The following is a 13,080-nucleotide window of genomic DNA, read 5'->3' on the forward strand; positions in this document are numbered from 1 at the left end:
TAGTTAGCGTTCCCAGGATATCCAATTAGCATATTAAACTCTGCCGAGTTGCTCCGTCATATTTTGAAACACCAAGAAATCCCCTTTTCTCCACCCCACCGCAAGATCAGGAACCGAAATAGTTCACCGACTTGCACTGCACAGAATTCAAAGGACTCGAGCTTGGCCTCGGGTTGTTTTTTCTTTTTCTTTTTTTTTTTTTCCTTCTTTTTTCCCTTTTCGCCCATTTTCGTCCAGTGTCTCCTGGTTTTACTGCTTCGAGGTCACTCCTACGGGGTCCGCATTTGGAGCTAGCCGACTGGGAATAGTCCTGTGCTCATAGATTCCCCCCCCCCCCCTTTTCCTCCCAGAAGGCCTACCAGAGGCTCACAAACCTCTCATTCGCCCCACTCCCACGTTCCCTTCCTTACGCCCCCCAACGTCGTGCTCCCGGGTCGTGCCCCCTCGCCCACCCCCCACCTTCCCCTCCTTGACTGCCTCCTTTGCTGAACATGAATAATTCCGCAGCACTTCCCATCTGTTATTGCCATAGAGACAGAAGCTCGGCAAAGATAATGATGTTCTGTGCAGAGCCAGTGGGGGGAGAACAGCATCTGTGAGTCTGGGGGATAGATTTTCTAACCGCGAGAATATTTAGAAGGCCGGCTGCAGATCCAATGTGGAAGACTGGACAGTCCTGGGACTTGGCATCCGGGCAACTCGTGGCACCTGGCTCGTGTCTCGAGAAGAAACAGTTTTGGGGAGCCAAAATGACAAATTTTTTTAAAAGTGATTCCAAACTGCAATTAATGACAAATGTTTAGTAGTCGTTCGATCAGCCATAAAAATAAGTACTTGCTAGCATGACCAAAGGCCTAAGGACCAAAATAAACTGGACAGTAAATAGACTTTTGAGAAATCAAACGCATTATCCCCTCCACTGTTCTTTTGATTTGCTTTCCCCAGGAATCTGTTTTTTGAGGGAAGGATCTTTTGTGCCTGTTATTTTGTGTACAATAGTTTGAGAAATAGTGACAGGCAAATGTAGCTAGAACCAATCAAGCTTTGAGGGCATTTTTTTTTCATTATTCATCAAAGTACAAAACGTACCAAATTAAAATTCACTTTACCCTTGAATTCCCAAGGTCTCAGCCTCAAAGGTACAGGTTTGAACACAAGTGAAACTAAACAGGGTACATTTACACAGTTCTGATGCAGCTGAGGAAGCTCTTCCTAAGCCACATTTTTGCAGGCTTACTTAAAGATTTTCAGGAATTATCAGCAAAATTGTATAATATGAAAAAAAAAACCCACACAGAAGCAGATGATAATGGTTCTTTATCTCAGAATTAAGTGGACACAGAGAATACAATCCTTAGAAAAAATACGCACTGTAAGGTAATGAATATTATAATTCCCATATACTGATGGTCTTCATCAGTGTTGAAAAGTCAACACAAGTATTGGTTAGTAAATTGCTAGTAGATAGGTTTCAATCGGCCTCCTACCTCATCTTGCTCACTGCCAGTAGGAACTAAGCAAGACCACTGTGAGAATGTGTGCCTGTGTGCATGTAAGAATTCCAAATGATTGGAGGGAGGAGGAGCCTACCCATTGTCTCATCTTCCACTAAGCAGTACAGCTAGAAGATCCAAACTAATTGCTACTAGATGGACTAGAATTTCTTCTTCATTCGTTATGGCCCTCTGGTAATAAGAGAAACCAAGAATTCAAAGACTAGTTCTGACCTGTGACCTGATAAATGATTTGGGGCAAATGCTTTCCTCTTGTCTCCATGTACCCATCTATTGATAATGACCTACCAATATTAATTACGAAGAATACGAAAATGAAAAGGACAGGGTAAAGTGCAAACACTCATCGTAAATTAATTTTATTTTCATGAAGGAGGGGGAAGAAAGGTCAGATAAACGTTAATAACAGAGCACAAAAACACTGGCTTTTGTTTTTGTTTACACCCCTTTGTGCTCTTTTCCAAGGAAGAAAAACCAGTTGTAGCTTGATGGTTCTAGTGCCTCTTCTCCCGTCTCCCTCGATCTTCAACAAAAAAAAACTTGTTTGACATATTTTCTAGCAGCAAATCAGATGCTACAAGGTCCTTCAGTTTCACAAAAGAATCTCAACTATTTCCTTTCAACCTCATTTTTTTTTTCTGTAGCTTTTCATTTATTTCTACTTGTCCGAATTATGATGGTACTAATGATGCTCTTTAACTTCCTCACAGCACTCTCATCTTTTTCCTACCTATCCCCTCTCCCCTACTCTCCTGCCCCTACCCCCCCCCCCAGTGCACTTTAAGCCCCATATTAGTTTAATGCTACTGTCCCTGCTGGTGCGAAGATCCTTTCCCTCATTGACTAGGCTTTCTCTTCTTATCTGCCAAATTGATACTATACCTACAAGATCCTAATCTCCATTTTCATGTCTTAAATAAGATGAGAACCAGATGCTTAAAAATTATTAACCTCCTTTTCCTGAATAGTGTCATGCAGCACTTTTTTTTTTTTTTTCTGGATTTTAACTTGGGCTCTGAGAAACTGGAAGGGAAATATGAAGAAGAAAGCAAAAAGGAATAGCCAGAAAGGGTAAAAGAGAAAAAGATCATGTTAGAAGAGTTTGAATTTTTAGTGTATAAATTGCAAAAAACTCTAAAATCAATGTAATGGACACATGGAAAGTGTATTTCATTGTTAATTCTAGGAATTTCATGAGTGTTTAGAAAGTGTGGCAAAGTTCGACTTACTGCAAATCAGAGACCTTTTCTCTTTTTCAGGGAAAAAGAGTCATAATTAGCCCTGTGATATTGCCAAGCTAAGATTTGAAAACTGCGTAGTGCTAGGACTATAAGTAGTTCAAAATGCTTCACATTTTCCTATGAAACACAGACAAGAAATTCCCTTTTTAACAAAAGAGAAGTTGAGGCAGAGTTTAGGTTACAAGCCTAACCACTAGGCTGATAAGTGGCAGAACAGAGGTTAGTAGGACATGCATTTGACCCACATCACTGGGGTTTCCATTCTTCATTTCCTCACTCTTCTTGGTTCTCAGTCCCACAAGCTGTAAAGACTGTCAAATTGGCCAAAAAAGACCAAATATTGAAATTTACAGGTAGGTAGCATTGTACCAAGCTTTAGAGAATATTTATCATCACCCACAATAATACTTACCCTTCCTATGGAGTAATGCTCTGTGATAGTGTACTCTCTATTCTGAATCTTTGAATTTCAATTAGCTACTAATGCATGCAGCCTACCGTTTAGGAAACAATGCATTAAAGAATAATAACCAGTGTTAACATTTATATAGTATTTACTATCGCTAGGCTCTGTTCTAAGCATTTTAAGTATAACTCATTTAATCCTCAAAACAACCCAATAAAAGAGTGGCTATTATTACTCCATTCTACAGATGAAGAAACTGGCACAGAGTTGTGCTCAAAATCATACAGCTAGGTACATCCTTCCTCTTCAAATTATGAAAAATATTATCTACATGATTTTCAAATCTGAGTTCTATGTAAGACCAATCTGGAGGTAAGAAATAGGATTAAGGTTTATGTTATATGATTTGAAGCTCACAAGATTCTATCGTCCCCACTGCCTTTCTGACATAGTGTTTGAGATTTCCATAATATATTATTTTCACTAATATCCAGGTTAAACTGCAAATGTATTACATAGAAGGGAATAAACATTATTATTATTATTAGTCTATTATTATATAATTATTAATCTCACAACACTGTCTCAAGTTAGGCAATATTACCCCTACTTATCAGATGAGAAAACTGATATTCTGGGTTTAGGTTATATCTTTGCTCTGTTTTGCTGTCTGTATCAGATTCATTGGTCACATAGCAGAATCCTATTATAATGCCACATAAGATAAGGAAACTTTCATTAGAGAGGAGGACATAGAAATAGAAGGTATTCATGTATAGCTCAGGGAGGGAAAGCGCAGGTAAAGAACCAAAGCAGGGAGTTCTGGGCCACCAAATGGTAGACTGAGAATTATAATAGCTTCCCATAGTGTTGGCTGCCCAGCTATGCGTCTTTTCCTGGCTCCTGTCGCACTCCCTGAACCATGTGGCTTCTTCAACTACGAATGACCTTCCCTGCAAACCTAGCCAACTGGACCCAGAATAGACACCTGAGCCAAGCTAAGCCAATGAGCACATTCCCAGAGGTGTTTGGAATGAGCACTAAGAGAGTCTAGCCCCAGCCTGGCTGGTGTACTGAATGGAGAAAATATAACCTCCAAAACTTTTGGTGATCATGCTGCCATATCATGGAGTGGAAAAGCAGTGTAAGCCATCTGCCGGAAGAAAACAAAATGAGGCAGGTATAAAGAGGAGAGCAGATAGAGTGCTGATAAGACTCAAGGTTTAGGCTCCAGTGTGTTCCCATGCTGAGCTATACTCCTGTCCTTGGATGCTCCTGCTACCCTGAGCTGAATCCCCTCTTAAGCTTGAGCTAGTCCGAGTCCTTGCAACATAGAGTCAGAAAGAAGTGGAAGGATGGGGTAGTGACTTCAGTTTTACACAGCTCTGGACTTAGTGTTAAGTACCAAATCTCACTAGACTTAGATTCACCAAGAAAACCAAAAACCAAACAACAACGGGATGCCTGGGTGGCTCAGTTGGTTAAGCAGCTGCCTTCGGCTCAGGTCATGATCCCAGCGTTCTGGGATCGAGTCCCACAACCGGGCTCCTTGCTCATCAGGGAGCCTGCTTCTCCCTCTGCCTCTGCCTGCCATTCTGTCTGCCTGTGCTTGCTCTCTCTCCCTCTCTCTGACAAATAATTAAATAAAATCTTAAAAAAAAAAAACAACAACAACAACAACAAAATATCTATTAGAACACCCCATCTGGGACTCCTGGGTAGCTCAGTGAGTGTAAGTGTCTGCCTTGGGCTCAGGTCCTGATCTCAGGTGCCTTGAATGGATCCCCGTGCCTGGCTCCCCGCTCAGCAGGGAGACTGCTTCCCCCTCAGCCTCTGCTGCTTCCCCTGCTTGTGTGCTCTCTCTCTCTATGACAAATAACTAAATAAATAAATCTTTTTAAAGAAAGGGGGGGAATAAAAAACTTTAAAAAATGGGGAAGGAAGGGGGAAAGCAGAGAGAGGCGAAAACACTTTGAAGACATAAAATGGTTCTCTGGGGTCTCCATTGGTTAAGAGTGTGACTCTTGGGGCACTTGGGTGGCTCAGTCATTGGGCCTCTGCCTTCAGCTCAGGTCATGATCCCGGGGTCCTGGGATGGAGCCCTGCTTGGGGCTTCCTGCTCAGCTGGAAGACTATTTCTTTTCCCACTCCCCCTGCTTCCATTCCCTCTCTCGTTGTCTCTCTCTCTGTCAAATAAATAAATAAAATCTTAAAAAAAAACAAAAACAAAAAAAGCATGTGACTCTTGGTTTCAGCTTAGGTCATGATCTTCCAGTCCTGGGATGGAACCTATATTGGGCCCAGGGCAGAGTCTACTTCAGATTCTTTATCCCTCTTCTTCTCCCTCCCCCTGTGCTTCTCCCCACTCTCTCTAATAAATAAAATCTTTAAAAAAAATAAAGAACAAACATAAACATAAAAAATAAAATAAAATAAATGGTTCTCTGGTAAGAATAAAATTTACCTGATGACAGGAGCACTGGTCTGGCTCAGTCCATAAAACATGTGATTCTTGATTTTAGGGTTGTGACTTTGAGCCCCACATTAGGTGCAGAAATAACTTAAAAAATAAAATCCTCAAAAAAAAAAATAAATCTTCACCTGATTGCATTAACAAACCTACAAAATAGAGGTATCCTTCAGAAGGCATAACTGGTCAGGAAGATTAGCAAGGCTCTCTCAATTGTGGAGATGAATGAATGCATCAGCCTTGAGGTATCCAGAGAACAAATTGTGTATTTAACCTTCCTTATTCTGAAGCAAACTTCAGATTATACTTGAGCTTCCCAAACCACTGGTATGTGGAGAAGTCCATGTCAGTGTAAATGTCCAGTTCCTTTCTGACTGTAAACAAACGCCTGCTATGCTGATTGTGTGCACCAGATGTTGTGATTTTGGTTCAAGTGAACCGGCTCACAGAGCAGAGCCAATCTTATTTGTTGACAAAATCAAGCAGCTGAACCTTCGAGGCCAAAAACCAGGTTCTAATTAACCCAGATAATGCCAAAAAGGTCTATCCCTGGGAGGCAGCCGAATGGCCTCCCCACACAATCCTGACATGTCCCAGAGACTTGTCCTCAAAATATTAATTCCTAAAGTAGAATCAGGAGAAACGCCAGAGCTCCTCAGTGGATTCTGGAATGGGCCAATAAGAACAGGAGAACCAGAGAGGTTAGGAATGGAAGACTGTGAGACACATGAGTTAATTAAAAAGGTTGGATAGTGGGGCACTGGGTGGCTCAGTAGTTAAGCATCTGCTTTTGGCTCAGTTCTCTGACCCAGGGTCCTGGGGTCAAGCCCTGCATCAGGCTCCCTGATCTACAGGAAGCCTGCTTCTCCCTCTCCTGCTCCCCCAGCTTGTGTTCCCTCTCTCTCCTCTCTCTGTGTCAAATAAATACATAAGAGCTTTATTTTTTTTAAGATTTTATTTATTTATTTGACAGAGATCACAAGTAGGCAGAGAGGCAGGCAGAGAGAAAGAGGGGGGGAAGCAGGCTGAGCAGAGAGCCTGATGAGGGGCTTGATTCCAGGCCCCTGAGATCATGACATGAGACGAAGGCAGAGGCTTACCCACTGAGCCACCCATGCGCCCCTACATAAAAGTTTAAAAAAAAAAAGGATGTATATAGTAAGAGAAAGCAAGGGCCAGCAGCATTCTTGTTAGGGAGGTACTGGGTTTGAAACAGAGTTCAAGTTCTTCTTTAAGATACATTCAGATCTGGGGTGCCTGGCTGGCTCAGTGGAGTGTGCAAATCTTGATCTTGGGGTTGCAAGTTTAAGCTCCACATTTGGTGTGGAGATTACTTAACAAATGAAATCTTTAAAAAAAAAAAAAAAAAAGATATATCCAGATTTGACTTACTGAAAGGAAGAGTAGCATAGCCATTTTTTATAGGAAAATTTTGTTAAATAGAAAATTTTTACTTTTTATTTCCTCTCACCCAAAAAGTACCCATTAAGTCCCCAAAGAATTTTTCTCAAGGTGGGGTTTACCAAGCACCTGCACCAGAGTCATCTGAGGAACCCGTTAAAGATCTAGACTCTTGGGCCCCGGAACTACCAAATTAGAATCTCAGGGGTTGGAGCACGGCAATCCGCAATTTCAATAAACATCCAGGCATATCCCTGCATTCTCAATTCTGAGAAGCTCTCCACCCAGGGAAGTATAAAGGAAAAGTAGAAGGGAGAATTCTTCTACCTGAACAACTCTGGCAGCAAAATCAGTCAGAGCAGCCATAGGGGCAGGCAAGGCAGAATACCAAGGCAGCATTCCCAGAGACAACACCCAAGCCCACTTTCCAGACTCTGTCAGGGGTACGCCCACACTGAAAGCAGTTTGGCTTTTTGTGTGTGTGTTTTAATCTTTTACAAAATTTGCAAAATTAAGTGAAAAAGAGCACCTGAAATGTTATCTTTTTTTATCCCCTGGATGCTAGCCTCCCCAGTGGCAGCCAAGGGGCCCTCATCTTTTCTTGAAGAAAAAAAATTCTAGAGATGTGACTGTTTCCCAAAAAATAACATTAAAAATCTTTCATCACAGTTTCACAAAAGCATGAGAAAGAGAACAAAGTGGTAAGGCTTCACCGTTTTTGTGAGCTGATTGCAGAAGTAAAACTTTTATTTCTTTCATGTTTATACACATGGAAAGAAGGAGTATTATATTCTTTGTGTTCAGTAAGTGAAATAGTAACAGATGAACATATGGTAAAAATATGTCAGGACAGGTAGTAAAATTAAAATTTTTCAGATCCTTTGACTTAATAGTTATTCTTCCAGAAATTTATCTTAGCAGAGTTAATGGACAAGTGCAAAAAGATATAAAACGAGGATGTAGGGCGCCTGCATGGCTCAGTGGGTTGGGGCCTCTGCCTTTGGCTCAGGTCATGATCCCAGGGTCCTGAGATTGAGCCCCACATCAGGCTCTCTGCTCAGCGGGGAGCCTGCTTCTTCCTCTCTCTCTGCCTGCCTCTCTGCCTACTTGTGATCTCTTTCTGTAAAATAAATAAATAAATAAAATCTTAAAAAAAAAACACAAAACAAGGATGTATATCAAAGTGGTTTACAATAAAGAGAGATTGGAAACTTCTGATATGAAACACACCAACCATGATGCCAGCAATGCCTTCATCCTCTTAACAGAACCCATCCTACTCACGGTTTTTTGCTGTGATCTAGACTATTCCTTGAGCAAAGGGTGGTCACTGAATGGATCAGGAGTGGGGCCCTGAATCATAGGCTGGCCAATAACGTAGCTTAGCCTGACCCAAAAGTCCTGGCCCAGAGGGGTTGATACTAATTAATTAGGCCAATTAGACTTTCTCCTTTTACAATTTAAGAGAAAAATACAGAACTAGCGATTGGAATCGACATACACATTTTTCCTTATAAATAAATTATAAAGTTATATGTTAAAACATCAGGCAATAAAATGATTACTTGAAAATATGCTTACTGTAAGTATAGAAGTTATTTTCATAAGAAAATATTAACAACTCTGTTGTTTCATCCATTAATGTCTCAACAATTTATTTAGCAGTTAAATTAGTTACAGTAGGTGGTCAACATATTCTTTCAATTGACAGCATGGGAAATAAGTGTTGATAATAAAGTCTTACATTCACCAAGTTAAATATCTTAGATTTTAAAGCTTTCTAGAACTGGCCTCTGTGGGATATGAATATTGGCTCTGTTACCAAAATCAGAGACTGGATTTCTAATGAATAGGTTTTCTTTACACAGGTAATATAGATTTTAAAGAAACCACATGGGCTCATTAAAGTTTAATATAAATGTGAAATTACTACCCTGAATTTCCATTAGCCACTTTGTTGATTTTTAAATAAATCATCTTGTCAAATAAAGCTCTATATAATATTGTCCTCGTGTGCTCTAACCACTTTCTCCTGCATGGACAAGTGCCAGGCAGTCAGTATATTTTACACATTTAAAAATAGATAAAATAAACATGGCATTACCATGATTTTAGGCAAAGGGAGAACAACCTGCCAATAACTGTTACAAAATTATTCAGTTGTAAACAATCATCCATAACTTCTAAGGAACCTCTAAGGCCCTCCATGAAATACATGCTGCAGGGTGGCCCATAATAATTCCCACAGGCCTCTAGGACCCTACCAACCCCACACCTGCTCGGATGTTCTATTGAGACCTATACCTAATCTAGAAGATCTTCTGGTGTCACCTCTCCACTTTTGTCTCTTTGATGCCAACCATAACACCTGCTCCACTGATTCTCCTCATATCAAAATGTCAGAAATACACAACTGTATCCAATTTCTGCCCTTCAGGATATAACCTCTCCATTTTTTAATTCTTATCAAAGCACAGTTTTGAGGAATGCTATTCATCAAACATTTCCTGGAGGACTGGAAGGCTGTTTGCTCCACTAGGCATGTTATACTTTCCCCTCCCAGACTTTTTCCTGGGATTAAGTCAAACCATCAGTGTTCATATTTAAAACAAGGAAAGTTCCCTTCCTTACCCGAATTTGGTATTATGCTCCTCATCTGTGTAATGGATATTAGAAGAAAGAGCCACCTGTCCTTCACTGGTTAAGGATGACGTGGCATTTCCTTCATGAGGACCCATGAGAGGTATTTCCGTTGGGCCTCAGCTGCTTTACTTCTGTCTTAAAATACTAAAAAGGTTGTTATTAACCACATCCCCCCACCCCCCACAGCTAGTTACAAGCTCAGAATCAGATTTGTAGACCACATCCAGTCACAATTGTGTGTTAGCTCTACACCTGGTTTGATTATATTTCTCACCTTAAATTTCTCATTGTTCTCATTTCATCCATGAGACAAGGAAGGAGGGAGTGAGAGGGAGCAAGAAATTGGGAGTAAGAGAAAAAGAAACTGGAAGTTCTGGTTAACTCATGCCACTTCTCAGTTCCTGTCGCATGCAAATATAAGGGTAATGTCTACTCTATAATTACTAAGATGACTTTCAAGGTATTTGTACAAAGAGAGCCTCAGAGCTAAGAGAGAAGGCAAAAAAGTTACTATTTCCATTCATCTTGTCCACGTGATTTAATCAGATGATTTGTTTAAACAGATATCCATTCCATTTACTTCAAGTCACTTAGAGGTAGAGGATTTAAGGACACCCTCAACTGGAACCAGAAAATCCTCAAGCTCCCAGGTAGCCTCGTACTACCACCAAAGTTCTTCAGAACTTTGACTTACACATGACATCATTTCATTTAGCTTTTTTCATATCTCTACCTTTACATTGTCAAAAAGGAGACTCTCATGGGCTCAGAATATCTTTCTAAGCCAGGCTACTCTGGTCAGGCCACACCTGGGAGTGACATTCCTGGGTCATGAAACCAACTTTAACCTAACTTGCTGGAACAGAGGTTCTGGGCATTAAAACATGACTGCCTAGAAGAGCCTTTGGTCAAGACAACTTCTTTAGAGGGAAGGCAAACAACATCTAGTATAGCATGAAATAATTAGATAAGAAGTCTCTCTCCCCTCTTAACATCTACTAAAATTGGGGCCAGACTTTAAAGCTAGCATTATTTCCCAGATCTTTTGTGAAGATTTGCCTATCTCAGCCTTTCCTAATCTCACAGTCATTGATATTCACCATATTATGTATTAGAATGTAATTTTATGATCTTAGATCATCTTCTGTATTGAAAGATCTGACAGGGCAGGAATGGCATCTTATCAGGCCCATGTCCCCCACAGGGTTTGGTATGGTTCCTTTACATGGTAGTCTCAGTAAGTATTTGTTCTTGACAACACAGAAGTTGATATGGTCAGCCTCCCTATTAACCCACCACATGAGCCAATAATCCTATCAGCAAGATCCTGAAACACACCAAAACCCCCAATTTTTTGTAATACTTTCCTACCGCAGGTACTTCTCTAATATTTAGGAAGAATCTTAGAATTATCTTTTTTTAAGATTTTTTAATTTATTTATTTTTGAGAGAAAGAGAGAGAGAACACAATGGGGGGAAGGGCAGAGGGAGAAGCAGACTCCCTGTTGAGCAGAGACCCTGTTGCAGGACTCGATCCTAGGACCCTGGGATCATGACCTGAGCCAAAGGCAGACGCTTAACCGACTGAGCCCCTCAGAATTATTTTTTTTTTTTTTTAAAGATTTTATTTATTTATTTGACAGAGAGATCACAAGTAGGGAGAGAGGCAGGCAGAGAGAGAGGAGGAAGCAGGCTCCCTGCCGAGCAGAGAGCCCGATGCGGGGCTCGATCCCAGGACTCTGAGATCATGACCTGAGCCGAAGGCAGTGGCTTAACCCACTGAGCCACCCAGGCGCCCCCAGAATTATTTTTAAATTGAATAAAAATCAACTAATCACAGGGAGGAAAGAAGTAAGTTTCCTGCTTCTTTCCTAGGCCCTCCTCCACTGCCCTTTACTCCCTTACAGTGTCCAGCAAAATCTCTGGTGACTGCAAAGTCTAGACATGCCCTTTGCCTGTGTGTATAAAGGATGCCCTTTGGAGTCAGTCGATGTGGCCATAGCCTGTTAGTCCTGACTGGGGCACTTCTGATTCTCACCAGGATGGATTTCCTGTCTGGCTAACACCCTTGGTATACAGATTCTTATCATTAGGTCAACACAGACAGGCTCCCTACGGGACGCCTTTTTCCTGGTCCTGCATTTCCTACCCATTCTCACTTTGTCAGTTTGATAAGTGAAATTTTTTTTTAAGATTTTATTTATTTATTTGACAGAGAGAGAGAGATCACAAGTAGTTAGAGAGGCAGGCAGAGAGAGAGGAAGAAGCAGGCTCCCTGCTGAGCAGAGATCCTGATGTGGGACTCGATCACCAGGACCCTGAGATCATGACCTGAGCCGAAGACAGAGGCTTAACCCACTGAGCCACCCAGGTGCCCCAATAAGTGAAATATTTTTTAATCCACTCTGACTAGGCGCTAGCTAGTCAGAGTTCTCTATGGGCTGTCAAAGAGATGGGTATGGCCAAAAGTTATATTTCCAAGAAAAGTCTAGATTCAGCTCAAGTACGGGATAAGGTTTAGGTTTACTATAGGGATTGTGAACTTGATGAGAGGCTATAGCTTAGACCTGTGTTCTTGGGCTCCAGTGTTCGCTCTCTTTCTGTGTGTCATTGAGTTTGAATGCTTTCAGATAGAGCATGTGCTCTTCCATATACTGTGGCCCCAGTACTCCCAAGCACTGGCCCTGGCACACACTTTCACACTCAGCAATTACTGCCATTCACAGTGCTAGCTACGCTGGCTCTTCCTTGGCTCTGAAGACCCAGCCTGACTCCAAGGGCCCGCACAGAGTAGGCTCTGTGACAAGCCAGAGGAGGCCTGGGCATCTACACCAGCTTTCTGACTCCATTGTAAAGAGAGCCAATCCCGCGGAATAACGGTTGGTGGGACCAAGAAGAAAAGCAAAAGAATAAGCTTCTCTTCTCTCTGGTATGTACCTCTAAACAAGTCCTCTTAAAACACAATCACAACACCAGTGCTATACCTTAACTACTTAATAACAATTCCTTAATATCATCAAATATGTAGTCAGCATTCGCCTTTCCCTGGTTGTCTGATAAAGTCTTGCTTGGTGGCTTGTTTTAAAAGTGGGTATGACTGAATCAAGATCCACCTCCTAAACTTGGGTGTTTCTTAAATCTTTAAGCCTATAGGTACTCCTTTTTCTTTGCCATCTATTGGTGGGGAAAAAACTGTCATTTGGCCTGCGCAGGTGCCTATATTCTGATTTTGTTGACTGCATCCCAATAATGTCAATTTTTCATGTCATGTAGCCTCCATTTTCTTTGATAATGGTAGTAAAATCTAGAGACTTTATCAGATTATGTGTGATTTGTTGACAAGAAGAGTTTATTGGCCATATTGTATACTTCCTATTTATATCACCTGAGACACACAATGTCTGC

The sequence above is a fragment of the Enhydra lutris genome, unplaced genomic scaffold (genome assembly GCF_002288905.1).
Source record: "Enhydra lutris kenyoni isolate GAN:26980312 unplaced genomic scaffold, ASM228890v2 scaffoldscaffold2, whole genome shotgun sequence".
Taxonomy (NCBI): Eukaryota; Metazoa; Chordata; class Mammalia; order Carnivora; family Mustelidae; genus Enhydra; species Enhydra lutris.